At 40.1% G+C, this 23,006-nt stretch overlaps 1 long non-coding RNA gene across 1 annotated transcript in view; it reads right to left on the reverse strand.

Annotated features, from left to right (window-relative positions):
* Window positions 1-227: 227 nt before the first annotated feature.
* Window positions 228-23,006, reverse strand: part of LOC128312178 (uncharacterized) — an 81,741-nt gene continuing 58,962 nt past the window's right edge. Inside the window, exon 3 of the long non-coding RNA XR_008291130.1 lies at window positions 228-1,904. This is a non-coding gene — a long non-coding RNA (uncharacterized LOC128312178). The remainder of the gene's footprint in view (window positions 1,905-23,006) is intronic.

Raw genomic sequence — 23,006 nt, forward strand, 5'->3', positions numbered from 1 at the left:
TATTAACTCTCCCTTACCAGAGCCTTGTGACATGGGCAACATTACTACAGATATTTGTTTCGTCTTCTGGGAAGAAATATGAGCTTCTTTAGCCAAATACTAGGATTAAGGAATCAAAATCCTTATTGCTGCTCTTTCACTGACTGTGTGATTTTGAGAATCCAAATAATGAGAACTTGAACATTGTCTTACTCTGTAATTTTATTATGAAGAATAACTCATGAAGATGGTTCTGGGGTTTGGTAAATTAAAAAAGGTATGTAATAATATTTACCTCTCAAATTCATTTTCCTCTAGGTTTTATTTTTTTAATTTTTAATTTTTTTAAGTTTATTTATTTATTTTGAGAGAGAGACAGAGAGAGAGCACGAGCAGGGGGAGGGGCAAGAGAGAAGGGATCCCAAGAAGGCTCTACACTCAGTGTGGAGCCTGACATGGGGCTTGAACTCATGAAATGTGATATCATGAGTTCTCATGATCATGAAATCAAGAGTCGGATGCTTAACCAACTGAGCCACCCAGGTGCCCCATTTTCCTCCAGGTTTAAAAAAAATAAAATTAATAATAGCATTTATGGAGTATTTTTACATACCAAGTACTTAGCCTAGTACCTAGCATATTAATAAACCCTTAATAAAAATTGATAATAAAAATTATCAATACTGTAATAAAACTTACGTAATATATGCATTATTTTTGCTTCCATTCGATTGCAGTCATATTACTGTCTTTGGATGAAGATGCATGCAGATGTACACTCACTTATTCAGCAATATTTGTTGAGTGACTACCATTTATCATGCAGTGTTCCTGGAGCTAGGGATATAGCAGTAAACAAAAAGGAGTTCCTACTCTGATGAAGTTTATATTTTGGCAGGAGGGGGAGGACTCACATTATCGTGGTGGAGAGGCTTATATTCCAGTGGGAGTTAGGCCAAGATAGAGAGGGTAGAAGCATGATTAGGATATATTTAGAAAATATGTGGAGAACTTTTTTCTGATTTTTATATAAAATAGTATTTTATTATAGCAGTAGATTAAGAACAAGCTATTGATTTTTATAAAAATATTTAAATGCATACTTGTATATTTTATTTTAAAAACAAATATGCTGGGGCACTTGGGTGGCTCTGTCACTTAAGGGCCTGACTCTTGATTTTGGCTCACATCATGATCTCATGGTTGGTGACATCAAGCCCTGCATGGGTCTCTGCACTGCTGATAGCATGGAGCCTGCTTGGGATTTTCTCTCTCTGCCCCTTGTGTATTCTTTGGGTAAATACCCAATAACAGAATTATTGAATCATATGGTAATTCTATTATTAATTTTTTGAGGAACCTCTGTATTGTTTTCTACAGTTTTCTGGCAGTTTGCATCTCCACCAACAGCACACAGGGTTCTTTTTCTCCACATCCTCACCAAACTTATTTATTATGTTTTTTATTTTAGCTATTCTGACAGGTGTGAACTGATATCTCATTGATATGAGATGGTTTTGATTTGCATTTCCTTGATGATGAGTGATATTGAATTTTTTCATGTGTCTGTTGGCCATCTGTATGTCTTTTTTGGAGAAATGTCTACTCATGTCTTCTGCCCGTTATTTAATTGGGTTATTTGGTTTTTGGGTGTAGAATTGTATGAGTTATCTATGTATTTTGGATACTAACCCCTTCTCTTATTCAGTAGGTTGTCTTTTTGTTTTGTTGATTGTTTCCTTTGCTGTGCAGAAGCTTTATATTTTGATGTAGTCCCAATAGTTTATTTTTGCTTTTATTTCCCTTGCTATAGGAGACATATCTAGAAAAAATCTTCAAGCTTTTTTATTACATGAAGACCACAGGATTCCTGGTTCTTCTTTTAATGGTGAGGCCTCCATGCTCTGCCTTTCTGTTGGAAAACCCTGTAAGGGTAAGAAACAAGAGAACATTACAGGGGAATACTCCCAGAAGATGTCTCTGATCTTGGATTCCTTCTGTTTTACCAAAGGAAAATTCAAACAGGTTAGCCTCTGACATGAAGAGACCCAGGCATAAGTCCACAGCAGCATGTAAGTACACTGAGAAACCTGCATAAAAATAGACCATCTTAGGCACTCAGAACTTAAACTTCAGGCTTGGATTAAGCTCCTAGACACATTAGGGAGACAACCAACAATTATTCTATTTTACATGGAAATGCTAATTTCACTTGCAAAAGAGAAGTACTAAAATAGTATTATGATTATAATAGTAGAAATGTAGGAGTATGAAATTTGTAATGTTATAGACAAATTAAGCATGAAATGCAAATACCACAGTAGAGTGGGCTGGGTATCCAGATTTCAGCTGAAATTCTCTGAAAGGGTTACAATGGCTAGCTAGTGCCACTGATTAAAGGGCCCTAGAGTAGAGTGTTAGGAGAAGGAACAAGTATAAAGAGAGGATATAGACAAAAGGTAAAGTGGCTTTAATGTTTTTGACCTCTTCTTAGCTCTTCTCAGGAGGCCGTTCATAGATTTGAATATTTATAGTTGTGTATTCTCTTATTGGAGTATGGGTACATGAGAGCTAATTTAATAACTATTACTTTTAATATGATGACTGTGAGTGGTAGCTTGAAGACTGTCGTAGCATTCTTGGGCTTATATACCAAAATATAATAGACTGGCTGGCTTATAAGCAACAGAAATTTATTTCTCACAGTTCTGGAGGTTGGAAAGTCCAGGATTGAAGTGCCTGTAGATTCATTGTCTTGTGGGTAAGGGGCATTAAGGAATCTACTACTGAAATCATTGCTTTACCGTATGCTAACTAATTTGGATATAAATTTTAAAAAATAAAAAATAAAGAAAAAAAGATTTAAAAACCAAAAAAAAAAAAAAAAAAAAAAGGAATTCTTGGCTGCATATTTTTCTGATTCAGCACAGTGAATATATCCTGCCACTCCTGTCTGGCCTGCCAAGTTTCTGTGCATAGGTCTGCTGCAAGCCTGATCTGTCTTCCCTTGTAGGTTAGGGACTTTTTTCCCTTGCTGCTTTCATGATTCTCTCCTTTCCTGAGTATTTTGTGAATTTGACTATGATATGCCTTGTTGATGGTCAGTTTTTGTTGAATCTAATGGGGTCCTCTGTGCTTCCTGGGTTTTGATGTCTGTGTCTTTCCCCAGGTTAGGAAAGTTTTCTGCTATGATTTGCTCACATAACCCTTCTACCCCTTTTTCTCTTCCTCTTCTGGGACCCCTGTGATTGTGATGGTGTTCCTTTTTAATGGGTCACTGATTTCTCTGATTCTTAAATTGTGCTCTTTTGCCTTAATCTCCCTCTTTTTTTCTGCTTCATTTTTCTCTATAGATTTGTCCTGTATATAGCTGATTCTCTGTTCTGCCTCATCCATCCTTGCTGTCGTGGCATCCATCCATAATTGCAGCTTAGTTATAGCATTTTTAATTTCATTCTATTTTTTTACTTCTTTTATCTCTGCAGGAAGGGATTCTAATCTATATTCGACTCCAACTAGTATTCTTATTATTGTGATTCTAAATTCTGGTTCAGACATCTTGCTAGTATCTGTGTTGGTTAAATCCCTGGCTGTCGTTTCTTCGTGCTCTTTCTTTTGGGGTGAATTCCTTTGTTTTGTCATTTTGAAGGGAGAAAAGGAATTAATGAGATAGAAAAATTAAAATAAAAAACACTTAAAAATTTAAAATATTAAAATTAAAAAATTAAACACACAAAAAAAATCAGATAAATGATGCTAGATCCTAGGTGTGTTTTGGTCTGGGTGTTCAAAGTGGTTTGGCAGAAGAGAAAAAAAGGGGAAAAAAAGGAAATCTTTTGGGAATTTGAAAAAAATGAATACACTGAAGGAGACTAAAATGAGATGATGGGAGTAAAATGGAATTTGAAAAATATTACACAAAAATAAAGAATATAGTAGAAAAAAGTAAGGAAAAATATTTTTAATATGATAATAAAAATGATTTTTTTCTCTTTCTGTATTCAAGAAAAAGAAAAGAAATGAAAAAAAATCATTTGAAAATTTGAAAAAGTGAATACACTGTAGTAGACTAAAAATGATGGAAGTAAAATAGAATTTGAAAAAATTTACATAAAAGGAAAAAATATAGTAAGAAAGTAAAGAAAAATATTTTTAATAGAAATTGAAAGTAAAAATGAAGTTTTTCTGCATTCAAGAAAAAGAAAAGAAACGAAAGAAAAAGAAAAAAAGGAAATCGTTTGAAAAGGTGAATACACTGAAGTAGACTAAAATAAAATGATGGAAGTAATAATTAGAAAAAATTTACACAAAAGCAAAAAATATAGTAAAAAATTAAAGAAAAATATTTTTAATAAAAACTGAAAATAAAAATGAATTTTTTCTTTCTGTATTCAAGAAAAGTGTAAAAGAGAAAAAAAAGAAAGAATATTGAATAGATGGACCTGCTAACAGACTGAAATAGGACTGAAATTACTTTGTTTTCCCCTAGAAGTCAGACTATGTAGCGCTTTGTAGTCCATAAACTAAGTAGGTGGTGAGACTTGTGTTCCTCAAGAGCGAGGTTGGCCCAGTTGGGCAGGGCTCAGTGTAATGACTCCGTTCTCCACTAGATGGCGCTGCTAGCATACTAGGGTGGATTGTTACAGGGCTCGTAGTTGTGTATACGCATGCGCAGGAGCCGTGAAAATGGCATCACCCAGCTACCCTGGCGCTAGTATCGGAATTCTGTTCTCCCAGATCAGCAGTCGAGCACCGTCCTCTGTCTTCAGCTCTCGTCTGCTCCCTGCTTGTTCACTGTCCGTGACCAGGCCCTAGGCAGTACCTCTCTCCCAAGTTTTGTTTCAGATGTGGCTGTTTTCCCTGGCCCCTTACTTCTGAAGGACTGTGGCTTTGATCCATTCCGCCCCTCTGTGGGAGAGTCTCACTGAGCAATGGCCGAATGAGTAATGGCCGAATGTCAGCTGCATCCAGGAACGCTTGCTGAACCCTGCTGCTGCCGGTGCCCCAAGATTGTGGCCAGGTGCCAGCCCGCCCCAGAAAAAGTTCACGAGATAGTGTAGCAGCAGCTTTTCAGAGATTATGGAAAATCACAACACACATCTGGCACCAGGCTTCACCCTTAATGACCTTGTTCCAGCACCACCAAATGTGGCCGTTTTCTGGGGTCTGCTGGTACCAGGTGGCTTCAACCGTCTCTACCAAATGTCCTTCCAGCAGTGGAACCGCTTTTCCCCGTGTGGCCCGAGAACTTCCCAGGCCCCACTCTCTATTCCTGGGGATTCGCCCTTCCCACCAGAGCACCTCCAGGTATGGAGCTGCGGAGTTGTAGACTTTGCACTCCTCTTGTTTACAGTCTTAATGGAATTTAAACCCTCTCCTTTCTCCCTTTTTAGTTTAGTCCCTGTGGCTGTTTTCAATTTTCCACTTTCTCTCCAGCTGCTTTTGGGAAGGGGTGCTTTTCCCATATTCTCCCCACCCTACCCCCTCCCAGTCTCCGTCCTCTCTCCGCCTGCAAAAGCGGCTCCCTGCCCGCCCCTGGCTTCTCCCTCCCCAAGTTCAGCTCTCCTGCCGCATATCTGCTGAATTCTGTGGTTCAGGTAGTGCAGATTGTTGTATTAATCCTCCAATAAGTTTTCTAGGTGTGTAGGATGGTTTAGTGTTGGTCTGGCTGTATTTCATGGAAGTGAGCCACACAAAAAGCTTCCATGCTGTTCCCCCATCTTGGCTCCTCATACCCTATTGGAAATTTTTTGATTATTGATTCAGTCTCCTGGCTGATAATTGCTTTGTTGAAATTTTCTATTTCTTTCTGCTTCACTTTTGATAGGTTATGTTTCTAGGAATTTATCCATTTCTTCTAGATTGTCTAATTTGCTGAAACATATAGTTTTTCATAAAATTCTCTTACAATTGTTTGTATTTCTGTGGTGTTGTTATTTCTCTTTCATTTATGATTTTGTTTACTCGAGTCCTCTCTCTCTCTTTCTCCCTCCCTCCTTCTTTTTATGAATCTGGCTAGAGGTTTATCAGCTCTGTTGATCTTTTCAAAGAATTAGCTCCTGGTTTCATTGATCTCTTCTATTGTTTTTTGTTTGTTTGCTTCCATATCATTTATTTCTGCTCCATTCTTTATTATTTCCTTCTTTCTGCTGTTTTTGGGATTTTTATATTTTTTTATTTTATTTTTTTAAATGTTTATTCATATTTGAGAGACAGAGCATTAGCAGGAGAGGGGCAGAGAGAGAGGGAGACACAGAATCTGAAGCAGGCTCCAGGCTCTGACCTTTCAGCACAGAGTCCAACATGGGGCTTGAACTTACAAACCTTGAGATCATGATCTGAGCCATAGTTGGACACCCCACCGACTGAGCCACCCAGGCACCCCTGGGATTTGTTTGTTGTTCTTTCTAGCTTCTTTAGGTGGAAGGCTAGGTTGTTTATTTGAGATTTTTCTTGCTTGAAGTAGGCCTGGATTGCTATAAACTTCCCTCCTAGAACTATTTTTGTTGCATCCCAAAGGTTTTGGACCGTTGTGTTTTCCTTTTCATTTCTTCCATGTAATTTTTCATTTCTTCTTTGATTTCTTGGTTAACCCATTCATTGTTTAGTAGCATGTTATTTAATCTCCATCTATTTGTGCTCTTTTCATACTTTTTCTTGTTGACTTCTAGTTTCATAGCATTGTAGTCAGAAAAGATGCATGGTATGACTTCGATCTTTTTTTGAATTTCTTGAGACTTGTTTTGTGGCCTAACATGTGATCTATTCTGGCAAATGTTCAGTGTGCACTTGAAAAGAATGTGTATTCTGCTGCTTTAGAATGGAATATTCCAAATATATGTGTTAAATACATCTGATCCAGTGTGTCATTAAAAGCCACTGTTTCCTTGTTGATTCTGTTTAAATGATCTGTCCATTGATGTAAGTGGGGTGTTAAAGTCCCCTACTATTACTCTATTGCAGGCAATTAGTTCCTTTATGTTTAACTGTTTTGTGTATTTGGGTATCCCCATATTGGGTTCATAAATATTTACAATTGTTATATCTTCTTGTTGGATTGTCCCCTTTATTATTATGCAGTGTCCTCCTTTGTCTTTTTTTTTTTTACAGACTTTGTTTTAAAGTCTATTTTGTCTGACATAATTACTGCTGTTTTAGCTTTTTTGACATCAGTTTGTATGAGGGATGTTTCTCTTCTCACTTTCAATCTGCAGGTGTCTTTAAGTCTAAATGAGTCTCTTGTAAGCATCATATAGATGGGTCTTATGTTTTCATCCACTCTGTCACCCTATGTTTTTTAACTGGAGCATTTATTCCACTTACATTCAAAGTAATTATTGATTGAAATGTATTTCTTGCCATTTTGTTACCTGTTTGGTGGTGGTTTTTGTAATTTTTTTCAGATCCTTTGTTCTCCTTCTGTCTTTCATGGTCTGCTGGTTTTCTTTAGTGATATATTTGGATTCCTTACTCTTTATTTTTTGCATGTCTATTACTGTTTTTTGATTTGTGGTTACCATTCAGTTTATACATAACAAATTCTGCATATAGGTGTCTTTTCTAAGTTGATGGTCACTTAATTTAGAACTTATTCTTCTCTCCGCTCCATGTTTCAGATTATTTGGTCTATTTTATATCCTCTTATTTATGCTTCTCTTGATTAATTTTTTACAAATATACTTTTTTTTTGCTTTTGTGCCTCCTATTTTTATTACTCTTACTTATGGTTTTTGTTTTCCACTCACAGAGTCCTTTTTTTATATTAAAGATGCATTTTATATATTTTTCCAAATTTTTATTTAAATTCTAGTCAGTTAAAGAAAAAAGGTTAGAGTGGGAGAGGGCCAAAGCATAAGAGACTCTTAAAAACAGAACAAACTGAGGGCTGATGGGGGATGGGAGGGAGGGGAGGATGGGTGATGGGCACTGAGGAGGGCACCTGTTGGGATGAGCACTGGGTGTTGTATGGAAACCAATTTGACAAAAAATTTCATATATTTAAAAATAAAATAAAATAAATGAAAAAAAAAATTCTAGTTAGTTAAATACAGTGAAATACTGGTTTCAGGAGTAGAATTCAGTGATTCATCAATTACATACAACACCCTGTGCTCATTATAACAAGTGCCTTCCTTGATATCCATCACCCATTAGCCCATCCCCCACCCACCTCCCTCCATCAACCCTCAGTTTGTTCCCTATTTGAAAGGTCTCTCTCCTTTCACTCTCAAAGAGTTCCTTTTATTTATTTATTTATTTATTTATTTATTTATTTATTTATTTATAAATATGAATTTATTGTCAAATTGGTTTCCATACAACACCCAGTGCTCATCCCAACAGGTGCCCTCCTCAGTGCCCATCACCCATCCTACCCTCCCTCCCAACCCCCATCAACCCTCAGTTCTCAGTTTTTAAGAGTCTCTTATGGTTTGGCTCCCTCCCTCTCCAACGTTTTTTTCCTTCCCCCTCCCGCATGGGTTTCTGTTAAGTTTCTCAGGATCCACATAAGAGTGAAAACATATGGTATCTGTCTTTCTCCATTTCCACCCACATTGCTACAAAAAGCCATATTTCATTCTTTCTCATTGCCAAGTAGTATTCCATTGTGTATATAAACCACAATTTCTTTATCCATTCATCAGTTGATGGACATTTAGGCTTTTTCCATAATTTGGCTATTGTTGAGAGTGCTGCTATAAACATTGGGGTACAAGTGCCCCTATGCATCAGCACTCCTGTATCCCTTGGGTAAATTCCTAGTGGTGCTATTGCTGGGTCATAGGGTAGGTCTATTTTTAATTTTTTGAGGAATCTCCACACTGTTTTCCGGAGTGGCTGCACCAATTTGCATTCCCACCAACAGTGCAAGAGGGTTCCCGTTTCTCCACATCCTCTCCAGCATCTGTCGTCTCCTGATTTGTTCATTTTGGCCACTCTGACTGGCGTGAGGTGATATCTGAGTGTGCTTTTGGTTTGTATTTCCCTGATGAGGAGCAACGTTGAGCATCTTTTCATGTGCCTGTTGGCCATCTGGATGTCTTCTTGAGAGAAGTGTCTATTCATGTTTTCTGCTCATTTCTTCACTGGACTATTCGTTTTTTGGGTGTGGAATTTGGTGAGTTCTTTATGGATTCTGGATACTAGTCCTTTGTCCGATATGTCATTTGCAAATATCTTTTCCCATTCCGTCGTTTGCCTTTTAGTGTTGTTGGTTGTTTCCTTTGCAGGGGAGAAGGTTTTACCTTCATGAGGTCCCAATAGTTCATTTTTGCTTTTAATTCCCTTGCCTTTGGGGATGTGTCAAGTAAGAAATTGCTGCGGCTGAGGTCAGAGAGGTCTTTTCCTGCTTTCTCCTCTAGGGTTTTGATGGTTTCCTGTCTCACATTCAGGTCCTTTATCCATTTTGAGTTTATTTTTGTCAATGGTGTGAGGAAGTGGTCTAGTTTCATCCTCCTGCATGTTGCTGTCCAGTTCTCCCAGCACCATTTGTTAAAGAGACTGTCTTTTTTCCATTGGATATTCTTTCCTGCTTTGTCAAAGATTAGTTGGCCATACTTTTGTGGATCTAGTTCTGAGGTTCCTATTCTATTCCATTGGTCTATGTGTCTGTTTTTGTGCCAATACCATGCTGTCTTGATGATTACAGCTTTGTAGTAGAGGCTAAAGTCCGGAATTGTGATGCCTCCTGCTTTGGTCTAATACTTCAAAATTACTTTGGCTATTCAGGGCCTTTTGTGGTTCCATACAAATTTTAGGATTGCTTGTTCTAGCTTCGAGAAGAATGCCAGTGCAATTTGATTGGGATTGCATTGAATGTGTAGATAGCTTTGGGTAGTATTTTAAAATACAAACATTTTAGAGATGGTGGCGTAGGAGGATGCTGGGCTCACCGCATCCTGCTGATCACTTAGATTCCACCTACACCTGCCTAAATAACCCAGAAAACTGCCAGAAGACTAGCAGAATGGAGTCTCCGGAGCCAAGCGCAGACGAGAGGCCCACGGAAGAGGGTAGGAAGGGCGGCAAGGCGGTGCGCACTACGCGGACTTGTGGGAGGAGCCGGGGCGGAGGGCCGGCCCGCTGGCCAAGCAGAGACCCCGAGTCTGGCTTGCAAAAGCAGAGGGGCTGGACGGAGTGTGTTCCGACAGCAAGCAGGACTTAACATCTGGAAGGGTATAAGTTAACAGTTCTGCTCGGAGAGTGGAAAGGCTGGAAGACAACGGGAGGGAGAGTTGCTGAGCCCCCGGATGACAGAGCTCAGTTTGGCGGGGAATAAAGGCACTCACCAGCGCCATCTCCCTTGCCCATTCCCCAGCCAAAATCCCAAAGGGAACCAGTCCCTGCCAGGAACTTGCTGGCACCGCGCAAACACCCAACTGTGCTTCTGCGGACCCACAGCTCCGGTGGCGGGCCTGACTCCCTCCCGCTGTCACACGACCCCTCCCAAAGCGGATCACCGACGGAGAAGCGAGCTGAGCCTGCCCCTCCCGCCCCCGTGGACCTTGCCTATCTATCCCAGCTACTACCCCAGATCCCCAGCACCACAAGCCTGGCAGTGTGCAAGTAGCCCAGATGGGCCACGCCACCCCACAGTGAATGCCGCCCCTAGGAGAGGGAAAAAGAAGGCACACACCAATCTGACTGTGGCCCCAGCGGTGGGGTGGGGGCAGACATCAGGTCTGATGGCGGCCCCACCCACCAATGCGAGTTATTCAAGACAGCACAGGGGAAGTGCCCTGCAGTTCTGCACCACTCCAGGAACTATCCAAAATGACTAAATGGAAGAATTCCCCTCAAAAGAATCTCCAGGATAACAACAGCTAACGAACTTATCAAAAAGGATTTAAAAAATATAACAAAGTGATTTTAGAATAATAGTCATAAAATTAATTGCTGGGCTTGAAAGCAGTATAGAGGACATAAGAGAATCTATTGCTACAGAGATCAAGGGACTAAGGATTAGGAGGAGCTAAAAAATGCGATAAACGAGCTGCAAAATAAAATGGAAACGACCACGGCGCAGATTGAAGAGGAAGAGGAGAGAATAGGTGAACTAGAAGATAAAATTATGGAAAAAGAAGAAGCTCAGAAAAAGAGAGATAAAAAAATCCAGGGGATGAGGGGAAAATTAGAGAACTTAGTGATGCATTAAAGGGAAATAATATACGCATAATTGGTATCCCAGAGGAGGAAGAGAGAGGGAAAGGTGCTGAAGGTGTACTTGAAGAAATAATACCTGAGAACTTCCCTGAGCTGGGGAAGGAAAAAGGCATTGAAATCCAAGAGGCACAGAGAACTCCCTTCAGATGTAACTTGAATCGATCTTCTGCACAACATATCATAGTGAAACTGGCAAAATATAAGGATAAAGAGAAAATTCTGAAAGCAGCAAGGGAGAAACATGCTCTAACATATAAAGGGAGACCTAGAAGACTCGTGACCAATCTCTCTTCTGAAACTTGGCAGGCCAGAAAGGAATGGCAGGATATCTTCAATATGAGGAACAGGAAAAATATGCAGCTGAGAATCGTTTATCCAGCATGTCTGTCATTAAGAATACAAGGAGAGATAAAGGTCTTCCCAAACAAACAAAAACTGAAGGAATTTGTCACCACTAAACCAGCCCTACAAGAGATCCTAAGGGGGATCCTGTGAGACAAAGTACCAGAGACATCACTACAAGTATAAAACATACAGACATCACAATGACTCTAAGCCCATATCTTTCAGTAGTAACACTGAATGTAAATGGACTAAATGTGCCAACCAAAAGACATAGGGTATCAGAATGGATAAAAAAAAAAAACAAGACCCATCTATTTGCTGTCTACAAGAGACTCATTTTGGACCTGAGGACACCTTCAGATTGAGAGTGAGGGGATGGAGAACTATTTATCATGCCACTGGAAGTCAAAAGAAAGCTGGAGTAGCCATACTTATATCAGACAAACTAGACTTTAAATTAAAGGGTGTAACAAGAGATGAAGAAAGGCATTATATAATAATTACAGGGTCTATCCATCAGGAAGAGGTAACAATTATAAATGTCTATGTGCCGAATATGGAAACCCCAAATATATAAAACAATCACAAATATAAGCAACCTTATTGATAAGAATGTGGTAATTGCAGTGGACTTTAACACTCCACTTAAAGAAATGGATAGATCATCTAGACACACGGTCAATAAAGAAACAAGGGCCCTGAATGATACATTGGTCAGATGGACTTGACAGATATATTTAGAACTCTGCACCCCAAAGCAACAGAATATACTTTCTTCTCGAGTGCACATGGAACATTCTCCAAGGTAGATCACATACTGGGTCACAAAACAGCCCTTCATAAGTATACAAGAATTGAGATCATACCATGCATACTTTCAGACCACAATGCTATGAAGCTTGAAATCAACCACAGGAAAAAGTCTGGAAAACCTCCAAAAGTATGGACGTTAAAGAACACCCTACTAAAGAATGAGTGGGTCAACCACGCAATTCGAGAAGAAACTAAACAATATATGGAAACAAATGAAAATGAAAATACAACAATCCAAACGCTTTGGGATGCAGCGAAGGCAGTCCTGAGAGGAAAATACATTGCAATCCAGGCCTATCTCAAGAAACAAGAAAAATCCCAAATACAAAATCTGACAGCACACCTAAAGGAAATAGAAGCAGAACAGCAAAGATACCCCAAACCCAGCAGAAGAAGAGAAATAATAAAGATCAGAGCAGAAATAAACAATATAGAATCTAAAAAACCTGTAGAGCAGATCAACGAAACCAAGAGTTGGTTTTTTGAAAAAATAAACAAAATTGACAAACCTCTAGCCAGGCTTCTCAAAAAGAAAAGGGAGATGACCCAAGTAGATAAAATCGTGAATGAAAATGGAATTATTACAACCAATCCCTCAGAGATACAAGCAATTATCATTGAATACTTTGAAAAATTATATGCCAACCAACTGGCCAACCTGGATTATGGACAAATTCCTAAACACCCACACACTTCCAAAACTCAATCAGGAGGAAATAGAAAGGTTGAACAGACCCATGACCAGCGAAAAAACTGAATCAGTTATCAAAAATCTCCCAACAAATAAGAGTCCAGGACCAGATGGCTTCCCAGGGGAGTTCTACCAGACGTTTGAAGCAGAGATAATACCTATCTTTCTCAAGCTATTCCAAGAAATAGAAAGGGAAGGAAAACTTCCAGACTCATTCTATGAAGCCAGCATTACTTTGATTCCTAAACCAGACAGAGACCCAGCAAAAAGAACTACAGGCCAATATCCCTGATGAATATGGATGCAAAAATTCTCAATAAGATACAACCAAATAGAATTCAACGGCATATAATAAGAATTATTCACCATGATCAAGTGGGATTCATTCCTGGGATGCAGGGCTGGTTCAACATTCGCAAATCAATCAACATGATACATCACATTAATAAAAGAAAAGATAAGAACCTTATGATCCTGTCAATCGATGCAGAAAGGCATTTGACAAAACCCCAGTTCTGGGGCTTCTATTCCATTCCATTGGTCTATGTGTCTGTTTTTGTGCCAATACCATGCTGTCTTGATGATTACAGCTTTGTAGTAGAGGCTAAAGTCTGGGATTGTGATGCCTCCTGCTTGGGTCTTCTACTTCAAAATTATTTTGGCTATTCGGGGCCTTTTGTAGTTCCATATGAATTTTAGGATTGCTTGTTCTAGTTTGGAGAAGAATGCTGATGCAATTTTGATTGGGATTGCATTGAATGTGTAGATAGCTTTGGGTAGTATTGACATTTTGACAATATTTATTCTTCCAATCCATGAGCAGGGAATGTCTTTCCATTTCTTTATATCTTCTTCAATTACCTTCATAAGCTTTCTATAGTTTTCAGCATACAGATCTTTTACATCTTTGGTTAGATTTATCCCTAGGTATTTTATGCTTCTTGGTGCAATTTTGAATGGGATCAGTTTCTTTATTTGTCTTTCTGTTGCTTCATTGTTAGTGTATTAGAATGCAACTGATTTCTGTACCTTGATTTTGTATCCTGCAACTTTGCTGAATTCATGTATTAGTTGTAGCAGACTTTTGGTGGAGTCTATCGGATTTTCCATGTATAATATCATCTCATCTGCAAAAAGTGAAAGCTTGACTTCATCTTTGCCATTTGGATGCCTTTGATTTCCTTTGTTGTCTGATTGCAGATACTAGAACTTCCCACACTATGTTAAACAACAGCAGTGAGAGTGGACATCCCTGTCGTGTTCCTGATCTGAGGGAGAAAGCTCTCAGTTTTTCCCCATTGAGGATGATGTTAGCTGTGGGCTTTTCATAAATGGCTTTTATGATGTTTAAGAATGTTCCTTTTATCCCGAACTTCTCAAGGGTTTTTATTAAGAAAGGGTGCTGAATTTTGTCAAAGGCCTTTTCTTTATTTTTATTTTTATTTATTTTATTTATTTATTTTTCAATATATGAAATTTATTTTCAAATTGGTTTCCATACAACAACCAGTGCTCATCCCAAAAGGTGCCCTCTTCAATACCCATCACCTACCCTCCCCGCACTCCCACCCCGCCCCCCCAATCAACCCTCAGTTTCTTCTCAGTTTTTAACAGTCTCTTATGCTTTGGCTCTCTCCCACTCTAACCTCTTTTTTTTTTTCCTTCCCCTCCCCCATGGGTTTCTGTTAAGTTCCTCAGGATCCACATAAGAGTGAAACCATATGGTATCTGTCTTTCTCTGTATGGCTTATTTCACTTAGCATCACACTCTCCAGTTCCATCCACGTTGCTACAAAAGGCCATATTTCATTCATTCTCATTGCTACGTAGTCCTCAATTGTGTATATAAACCACAATTTCTTTATCCATTCATCAGTTGATGGACATTTACGCTCTTTCCATAATTTGGCTATTGTTGAGAGTGCTGCTATAAACATTGGGGTACAAGTGCCCCTATGCATCAGTACTCCTGTATCCCTTGGGTAAATTCCTAGTAGTGCTATTGCTGGGTCATAGGGTAGGTCTATTTTTAATTTTCTGAGGAACCTCCACACTGCTTTCCAGAGCGGCTGCACCAATTTGCATTCCCACCAACAGTGCAAGAGGGTTCCCGTTTCTCCACATCCTCTCCAGCATCTATAGTCTCCTGATTTGTTCATTTTGGCCACTCTGACTGGCGTGAGGTGATATCTGAGTGTGCTTTTGGTTTGTATTTCCCTGATGAGGAGCAACGTTGAGCATCTTTTCATGTGCCTGTTGGCCATCTGGATGTCTTCTTGAGAGAAGTGTCTATTCATGTTTTCTGCCCATTTCTTCACTGGGTTATTTGTTTTTCGGGGGTGGAGTTTGGTGAGTTCTTTATAGATTTTGGATACTAGCCCTTTGTCCGATATGTCATTTGCAAATATCTTTTCCCATTCCGTTGGTTGTCTTTTAGTTTTGTTGGTTGTTTCCTTTGCTGTGCAGAAGCTTTTATCTTCATAAGGTCCCAGTAATTCATTTTTGCTTTTAATTCCCTTGCCTTTGGGGATGTGTCGAGTAACAGATTGCTACAGCTGAGGTCAGAGAGGTCTTTTCCTGCTTTCTCCTCTAGGGTTTTGATTGTTTCCTGTCTCACATTCAGGTCTTTTATCCATTTTGAGTTTATTTTTGTGAATGGTGTGAGAAAGTGGTCTAGTTTCAACCTTCTGCATGTTGCTGCCCAGTTCTCCCAGCACCATTTGTTAAAGAGACTGTCTTTTTTCCATTGGATGTTCTTTCCTGCTTTGTCAAAGATGAGTGGGCCATACGTTTGTGGGTCTCGTTCTGGGGTTTCTATTCTATTCCATTGGTCTATGTGTCTGTTTTTGTGCCAATACCATGCTGTCTTGATGATTACAGCTTTGTAGTAGAGGCTAAAGTCTGGGATTGTGATGCCTCCTGCTTGGGTCTTCTTCTTCAAAATTACTTTGGCTATTTAGGGCCTTTTGTGGTTCCATATGAATTTTAGGATTGCTTGTTCTAGTTTGGAGAAGAATGCTGATGCAATTTTGATTGGGATTGCATTGAATGTGTAGATAGCTTTGGGTAGTATTGACATTTTGACAATATTTATTCTTCCAATCCATGAGCAGGGAATGTCTTTCCATTTCTTTATATCTTCTTCAATTACCTTCATAAGCTTTCTATAGTTTTCAGCATACAGATCTTTTACATCTTTGGTTAGATTTATCCCTAGGTATTTTATGCTTCTTGGTGCAATTGTGAATGGGTTCAGTTTCTTTATTTGTGTTTCTGTTGCTTCATTTGTCTTTCTGTTAGTGTATAAGAATGCAACTGATTTCTGTACATTGATTTTGTATCCTGTGACTTTGCTGAATTCTTGTATCAGTTATAGCAGACTTTTGGTGGAGTCTATTGGATTTTCCATGTATAATATGTCATCTGCAAAAAGTGAAAGCTTGACTTCATCTTTGCCAATTTGGATGCCTTTGATTTCCTTTTGTTGTCTGATTGCAGATGCTAGAACTTCCAAAACTATGGTAAACAACAGCGGTGAGAGTGGGCATCCCTGTCGTGTTCCTGATCTCAGGGAGAAAGCTCTCAGTTTTTCCCCATTGAGGATCATGTTAGCTGTGGGCTTTTCATAAATGGCATTTATGATCTTTAAGTATGTTCCTTCTATCCCAACTTTCTCAAGGGTTTTTATTAAGAAGGGTGCTGGATTTTGTCAAAGGCCTTTTCTGCATCGATTGACAGGATCATATCGTTCTTCTCTTTTTTTTTATTAATGTGATGTATCACACTGATTGATTTGTGAATGTTGAACCAGCCCTGCATCCTAGGAATGAATCCCACTTGATCATGGTGAGTAATTCTTTTTATATGCTGTTGAATTCGATTTGCTAGTATCTTATTGAGAATTTTTGCATCCATATTCATCAGGGATATTGGCCTGTAGTTCTCTTTTTTTGCTGGGTCTCTGTCTGATTTAGGAATCAAAGTAATGCTGGCTTCATAGAATGAGTCTGGAAGTTTTCCTTCCCTTTCTATTTTTTGGAATAGCTTGAGAATCATAGGTATTATCTCTGCTTTAAACGTCTGGTAGAACTCCCCTGGGAAGCCATCTAGTCCTGGACTCTTATTTGTTGGGAGATTTTTGATAACCGATTCAATTTCTTCGCTGGTATGGGTCTGTTCAAGCTTTCTATTTCCTCCTGATTGAGTTTTGGAAGAGTGTGGGTGTTTAGGAATTTGTCCATTTCTTCCAGGTTGTCCAATTTGTTGGTATATAATTTTTCATAGTATTCTCTGATAATGGTTTGTATCTCCGAGGGATTGGTTGTAATAATTCCATTTTCATTCATGATTTTATCCATTTGGGTCATCTCCCTTTTCTTTTTGAGAAGCCTGGCTAGAGGTTTGTCAATTTTGTTTATTTTTTCAAAAAACCAACTCTTGGTTTCGTTGATCTGCTCTACAGTTTTTTAGATTCTACATTGTTTATTTCTGCTCTGATCTTTATTATTTCTCTTCTTCTGCTGGGTTTGGGGTGTCTTTGCTGTTCTGCTTCTATTTCCTTTAGGTGTGCTGTCAGATTTTGTATTTGGGGTTTTTCTTGTTTCTTGAGATAGGCCTGGATTGCAATGTATTTTCCCTTCAGGACTGCCTTTGCTGCGTCCCAAAGCGTTTGGATTGTTGTATTTTCATTTTCGTTTGTTTCCATATATTGTTTAGTTTCTTCTCGAATTGCGTGGTTGACCCACTCATTCTTTAGTAGGGTGTCCTTTAACGTCCATGCTTTTGGAGGTTTTCCAGACTTCTTCCTGTGGTTGATTTCAAGCTTCATGGCATTGTGGTCTGAAAGTATGCATGGTATGATCTCAATTCTTGTATACTTATGAAGGGCTGTTTTGTGACCCAGTATGTGATCTATCTTGGAGAATGTTCCATGTGCACTCGAGAAGAAAGTATATTCTGTTGCTTTGGGATGCAGAGTTCTAAATATATCTGTCAAGTCCATCTGATCCAATGGATCATTCAGGGCCCTTGTTTCTTTATTGACTGTGTGTCTAGATGATCTATCCATTTCTGTAAGTGGAGGGTTAAAGTCCACTTCAATTACCACATTCTTATCAATAAGGTTGATTATGTTTGTGAGTAATTGCTTTATATATTTGGGGGCTCCCGTATTTGGCGCATAGACATTTATAATTGTTAGCTCTTCCTGATGGATAGACCCTGTTAATTATTAATAACGCCCTTCTTCATCTCTTGTTACAGTCTCTAATTTAAAGTCTAGTTTGTCTGATATAAGTATGGCTACTCCAGCTTTCTTCTGACTTCCAGTGGCATGACAGATAATTCTCCACCCCCTCACTTTCAATCTGAAGGTGTCCTCAGGTCCAAAATGAGTCTCTTGTAGACAGAAAATAGATGGGCCTTGTTTTTTATCCATTCTGATACCCTATGTCTTTTGGTTGGCACATTTAGCCCATTTACATTCAGTGTTACTATTGAAAGATATGGGCTTAGAGTCATTGTGATGTCTGTAGGTTTCATGCTTGTAGTGATGTCTCTGGTACTTTGTGGTCCTTGCAACATTTCACTCACAGAATCCCCCTTAGGATCTCCTGTAGGGCTGGTTTAGTGGTGATGAATTCCTTCAGTTTTTGTTTGTTTGGGAAAACCTTTATCTCTCCTTCTATTCTGAACTACAGACATGCTGGATAAAGGATTCTCAGCTGCATATTTTTTCTGTTCCTCACATTGAAGATTTCCTGCCATTCCTTTCTGGCCTGCCAAGTTTCAGTAGATAGGTCTGCCACTAGTCTTATGAGTCTACCTCTGTAAGTTAGAGCGTGTTTATCCCTAGCTGCTTTCAGAATTTTCTCTTTATCCTTGTATTTTTCCAGTTTCACTATGATATGTCGTGCAGAAGATCGATTCAAGTTATGTCTGAAGGGAGTTCTCTGTGCCTCTTGGATTTCAATGCCTTTTTCCTTCCCCAGATCAGGGAAGTTCTCAGCTATGATTTGTTCAAGTGTACCTTCAGCCCCTTTCTCTCTCTTCTTCTTCTTCTGGAATTCCTATGATACGGATATTGTTCTGTTTGATTGCATCACTTAGTTCTCTAATTCTCCCCTCATACTCCTGGATTTTTTTTATCTCTCTTTTTCTCAGCTTCCTCTTTTTCCATAATTTTATCTTCTAATTCACCTGTTCTCTCCTCTGCCTCTTCAATCCGAGCTGTGGTCGCCTCCATTTTATTTTGCACCCCATTTATAGCATTTTTTAGCTCCTCATGACTGTTTCTTAGTCCCTTGATCTCTGTAGCAATAGATTCTCTGCTGTCCTCTATACTATTTTCAAGCCCAGCGATTATTTTTATGACTATTATTTTAAATTCATGTTCTGTTATATTGCTTAAATCGTTTTTGATCAATTCATTAACTCTTGCTACTTCCTGGAGTTTCTTTTGAGGAAAATTCTTCCATTTTGTCATTTTGGATAGTCCCTGGAGTGGCGGAACTGCAGGGCACGTCCCCTGTGCTGTCTGGAGTAACTTGTGTTGGTGGGCGGGGCCACAGTCAGACCTGATGTCTGTCCCCAGCCCACTGCTGGGGCCACAGTCAGACTGGTGTGTACCTTATCTTCCCCTCTCCCAGGGGCAGGGCTCACTGTGGAGTGGTGTGGCCCCTGTCTGGGATACTTGCACACTGCCAGGCTTGTGGTGCTGCTTCGATGGGATCTGGCATATTAGCCAGGGTGGGTCCGCAAGGTGCACAGGGACACGAGATGCAGGCTTAGTTCACTTTGCCCTCGGTGGTCCCCTGTGGGAGGGGCCCTGCAGCACCTGGAGGAAGATCTGTCAGAGGGATGGATCCATACAAGCACAGTGTTGGGCGTTTGCATGGTGCAAGCAAGTTCAGTGACGGGAACTGGTTCCCTTTGGAATTTCGGCTGGGGGATGGGAGAGGGAGATGGCGCTTGCCAGCGCCTTTGTTCCCTTGCCGAGCTGAGCTCTGTCTTCTGGGGCTCAACAACTCTCCCTCCCGGTGTCCTCTCGCCCTCCCGCTCTCCGAGCAGAGCTATTGACTTTTAACATTCCAGATGTTAAGTCCCACTGGCTGTCAGAACTCACGGAGTCCGGCCCCTCCGCTTTTGCAAGCCAGACTTGGGGGCTCTGCCTTGCCGGGCGAGCTGCCCCTCCACCGCCCCGGCTCCCTCCCGCCAGTCCGTGTAGCGCGCACCGCCTCTCCGCCCTTCCTACCCTCTTCTGTGGGCCTCTTGTCTACACTTGTCTCCGGAGAATCCATTCTGCTAGTCTTCCGTCGGTTTTTTCTGGGTTATTTAGGCAGATGTGGGTGGGATCTAAGTGATCAGCAGGATGAGGTGAGCCCAGCGTCCTCCTACACTGCCATCTTCTCAAGGAGTCTCAAAGAGTTCTTCTTAACATTTCTTGCCGGGTGGTTTAGTAGTCATGAATTCTTTTTCCTTTTGTTTATCTGGGAAACCATTTCTCTTTCTATTCTGAATGGTAGCCTTGCTGGATAGAGTATTTCTGGCTACAGTTTTTTCCTTTTTGGCTCTTTGAATATATTGTGTCACTCCCTTTTCTCATGCAAAGTTTCTGCTGAAAAATCACCTGATGCCCTTTTAGAGTTTCTCTTGTACGTAGATTTTTGCTTCTCTCTTGTTGCTTTTTAAATTCTTTCTCTTTAACCTCTGACATTTTAATTATTATGTGTTGTAGTATGGATCTCCTTGGGTTCATCTTTTTTGGAACTTTCTGTGCTTCTCGAACCCAGATGTCTATTTCCTCCCCTATACTAGGGAGATTTTCAGCTGTTATTTTTTCAAATAAATTTTCTGTCCCTTTCTCTTTCTTCTTCTGGGATCCCTATAATGTGAATGTTCATGTGCTATTGTTTAAGAGGTCTTTTAAGCTATTCTCATTTTTAAAAAATTCTTTTCTTTTGCTGTTCACTGAAGTACTTTCTTTTATCCTGTCTTCCAGATTGCTGATAATTTCTTCTGCATCCACTAATCTGTTGATTTCCCCTAGTGTATTTTTTGTTTCAGTTACTGTATTCTTCAACTCTGATTGGTTCTTTTTTATATTTTCTGGGTTTTTTTTTTTTTTTTAGTTTTTATTTAAATTCCAGTTAGTTAACATACAGTGTAATATTAGTTTCAGGTGTCAAAGAGGAAAGAGAGAGAGACAAATCTTTTATCTTTTTTTATATTTTCTCTTTATTGAATGCCTCACTGAGTTCTAATCTTCTCTCCAGCTTGGTGGGTATCTTTACAATCATTACTTTAAGTTCTTTATACAGTATATTGCTTATCTCTGTTTAATTTTTTTCTAAGACTTTGTCTTTTTTTTTCTTTTTGAGCATATTTCTCTGTCTCCCCTTTCTTCTCTGTTTTGACTTTCTGTGTTTGTTTCTATGGCTTAGGTGGAACAACTGCTTCTAAACCTGAAGGAATGGTCTTATATATGGATATCCCCTGTGTATATTGTGTGTGCTCGGTGACTTACTGGCTGGCTAGAGCTGTGGCTGATGTGAGCTTGGAGTCCTGGAGCTCTCCACACAGTGGGCACCCTGGTAGGATGGCTATAGCTGAAGCGGGCATGTATTGGTACAGTCCGTGGACTCCCCACATTGCAGATGTCCTGGCCAGAGAGCTAAGGCTAAAGTGGGTGCAAGCCAGGGTGTCCTGAGGCTTTACACATAGAGGGCACTTTGGCAGGATAGCTGAAACTGAAGTGGGTGTTTTTGAGGGTGTTCCAGGGTTGTCTGTGCAAAGGGTACCCTGATAGGGCAGTTGGAGCTGAGGCACAGTGTGGGCTTGGAGGTCCTGGGGGTTTCTGTGCAGTGGGTGCCCTGGTAGAACAGCTGAAGCTGAAGTGGGTGGGTGCTGGAGGATACCTGGGTACTCTGTGCTGGGGTGTGCTGGCAGAGCAGGTGGAGCTGAGGCTGTGTGCAGCCTGGGAGGTCCTGGGTCTTTCCACACAGAAGGCACCCTGGAAAGATAGCTGAAGCTGAAGTGGGTGTAAGCTGGGAGATCCTTTGGCTGTCTACACAGCAGATTCCCTTGTCTTCATCTCTCTTGCTGTTCTTGTTTGCTGTTCTATCTTTCATTGTGCAGAAGCTGTTCATTTGGCCCTTGGTTATTCTTCAGGAGGAACTGCTCTATAAATGGGTGTAATTTGGTATGTCTTGTGGAGAAGGTGAGTGTAAGGTCTTCCTATGGGGCCATTTTTGACTAGAACCTATACTTAAATGTTAGTTTTCTTCTGGGGCACTGTTGCCTACTGGTCCTGTTCCCCTAGCAGCCAGCAGAGCCTGGCAGGAGTGCAGGGGCCATGGCACCATCAAGAAGCAGATGTTGTATATGGGGCACCTGGGTGGCTCAGTCAGTTAAGTGACTGACTTCAGCTCAGGTCATGATCTCACTGTTTGTGGGTTCAAGCTCCATGTTGGGCTTTGTGCTAACAGCTCAGAGCCTAGAACCTGCTTGGAACCTAGAGCCTGCTTTGGATTCTGTGTCTCCATCTTTCTATGCCCCTCCCCGAATTGTCCTCACTCGTTCTCTCTCTCAAAAATAAACAAACATTTAAAAAATTTAAAAAAGAAGTAGATATTGTATATTCATTTTTTTACTTAAAATTTTTTAAAAATGTTTACTTTTGAGAGAGACAGAGTGCGAGTGGAGGAGGGGCAGAGAGAGAGGGAGACACAGAATTCAAAGCAGGCTCTAGGCTCTGAGCTGTCAGCACAAAGGCTAATGTGGGGCTCAAACTCACAAACCGTGAGATCATGACCTGAACCTAAGTTGAACTCTTAACTGACTGAGCCACCCAGGTGCCTTGTATATTCATCTTTTTTTTCAATATAATTTATTGTCAAGTTAGCTAGCATACAGTGTATACAGTGCTCTTGGCTTTGTGAGTAGATTCCCATGATTCATCATTTACATACAATAGCCAGTGCTCTTCCCAACAAGTGCCCTCCTTAATGCACATCAC

The sequence above is a fragment of the Acinonyx jubatus genome, chromosome D4 (genome assembly GCF_027475565.1).
Source record: "Acinonyx jubatus isolate Ajub_Pintada_27869175 chromosome D4, VMU_Ajub_asm_v1.0, whole genome shotgun sequence".
Lineage (NCBI taxonomy): Eukaryota > Metazoa > Chordata > Mammalia > Carnivora > Felidae > Acinonyx > Acinonyx jubatus.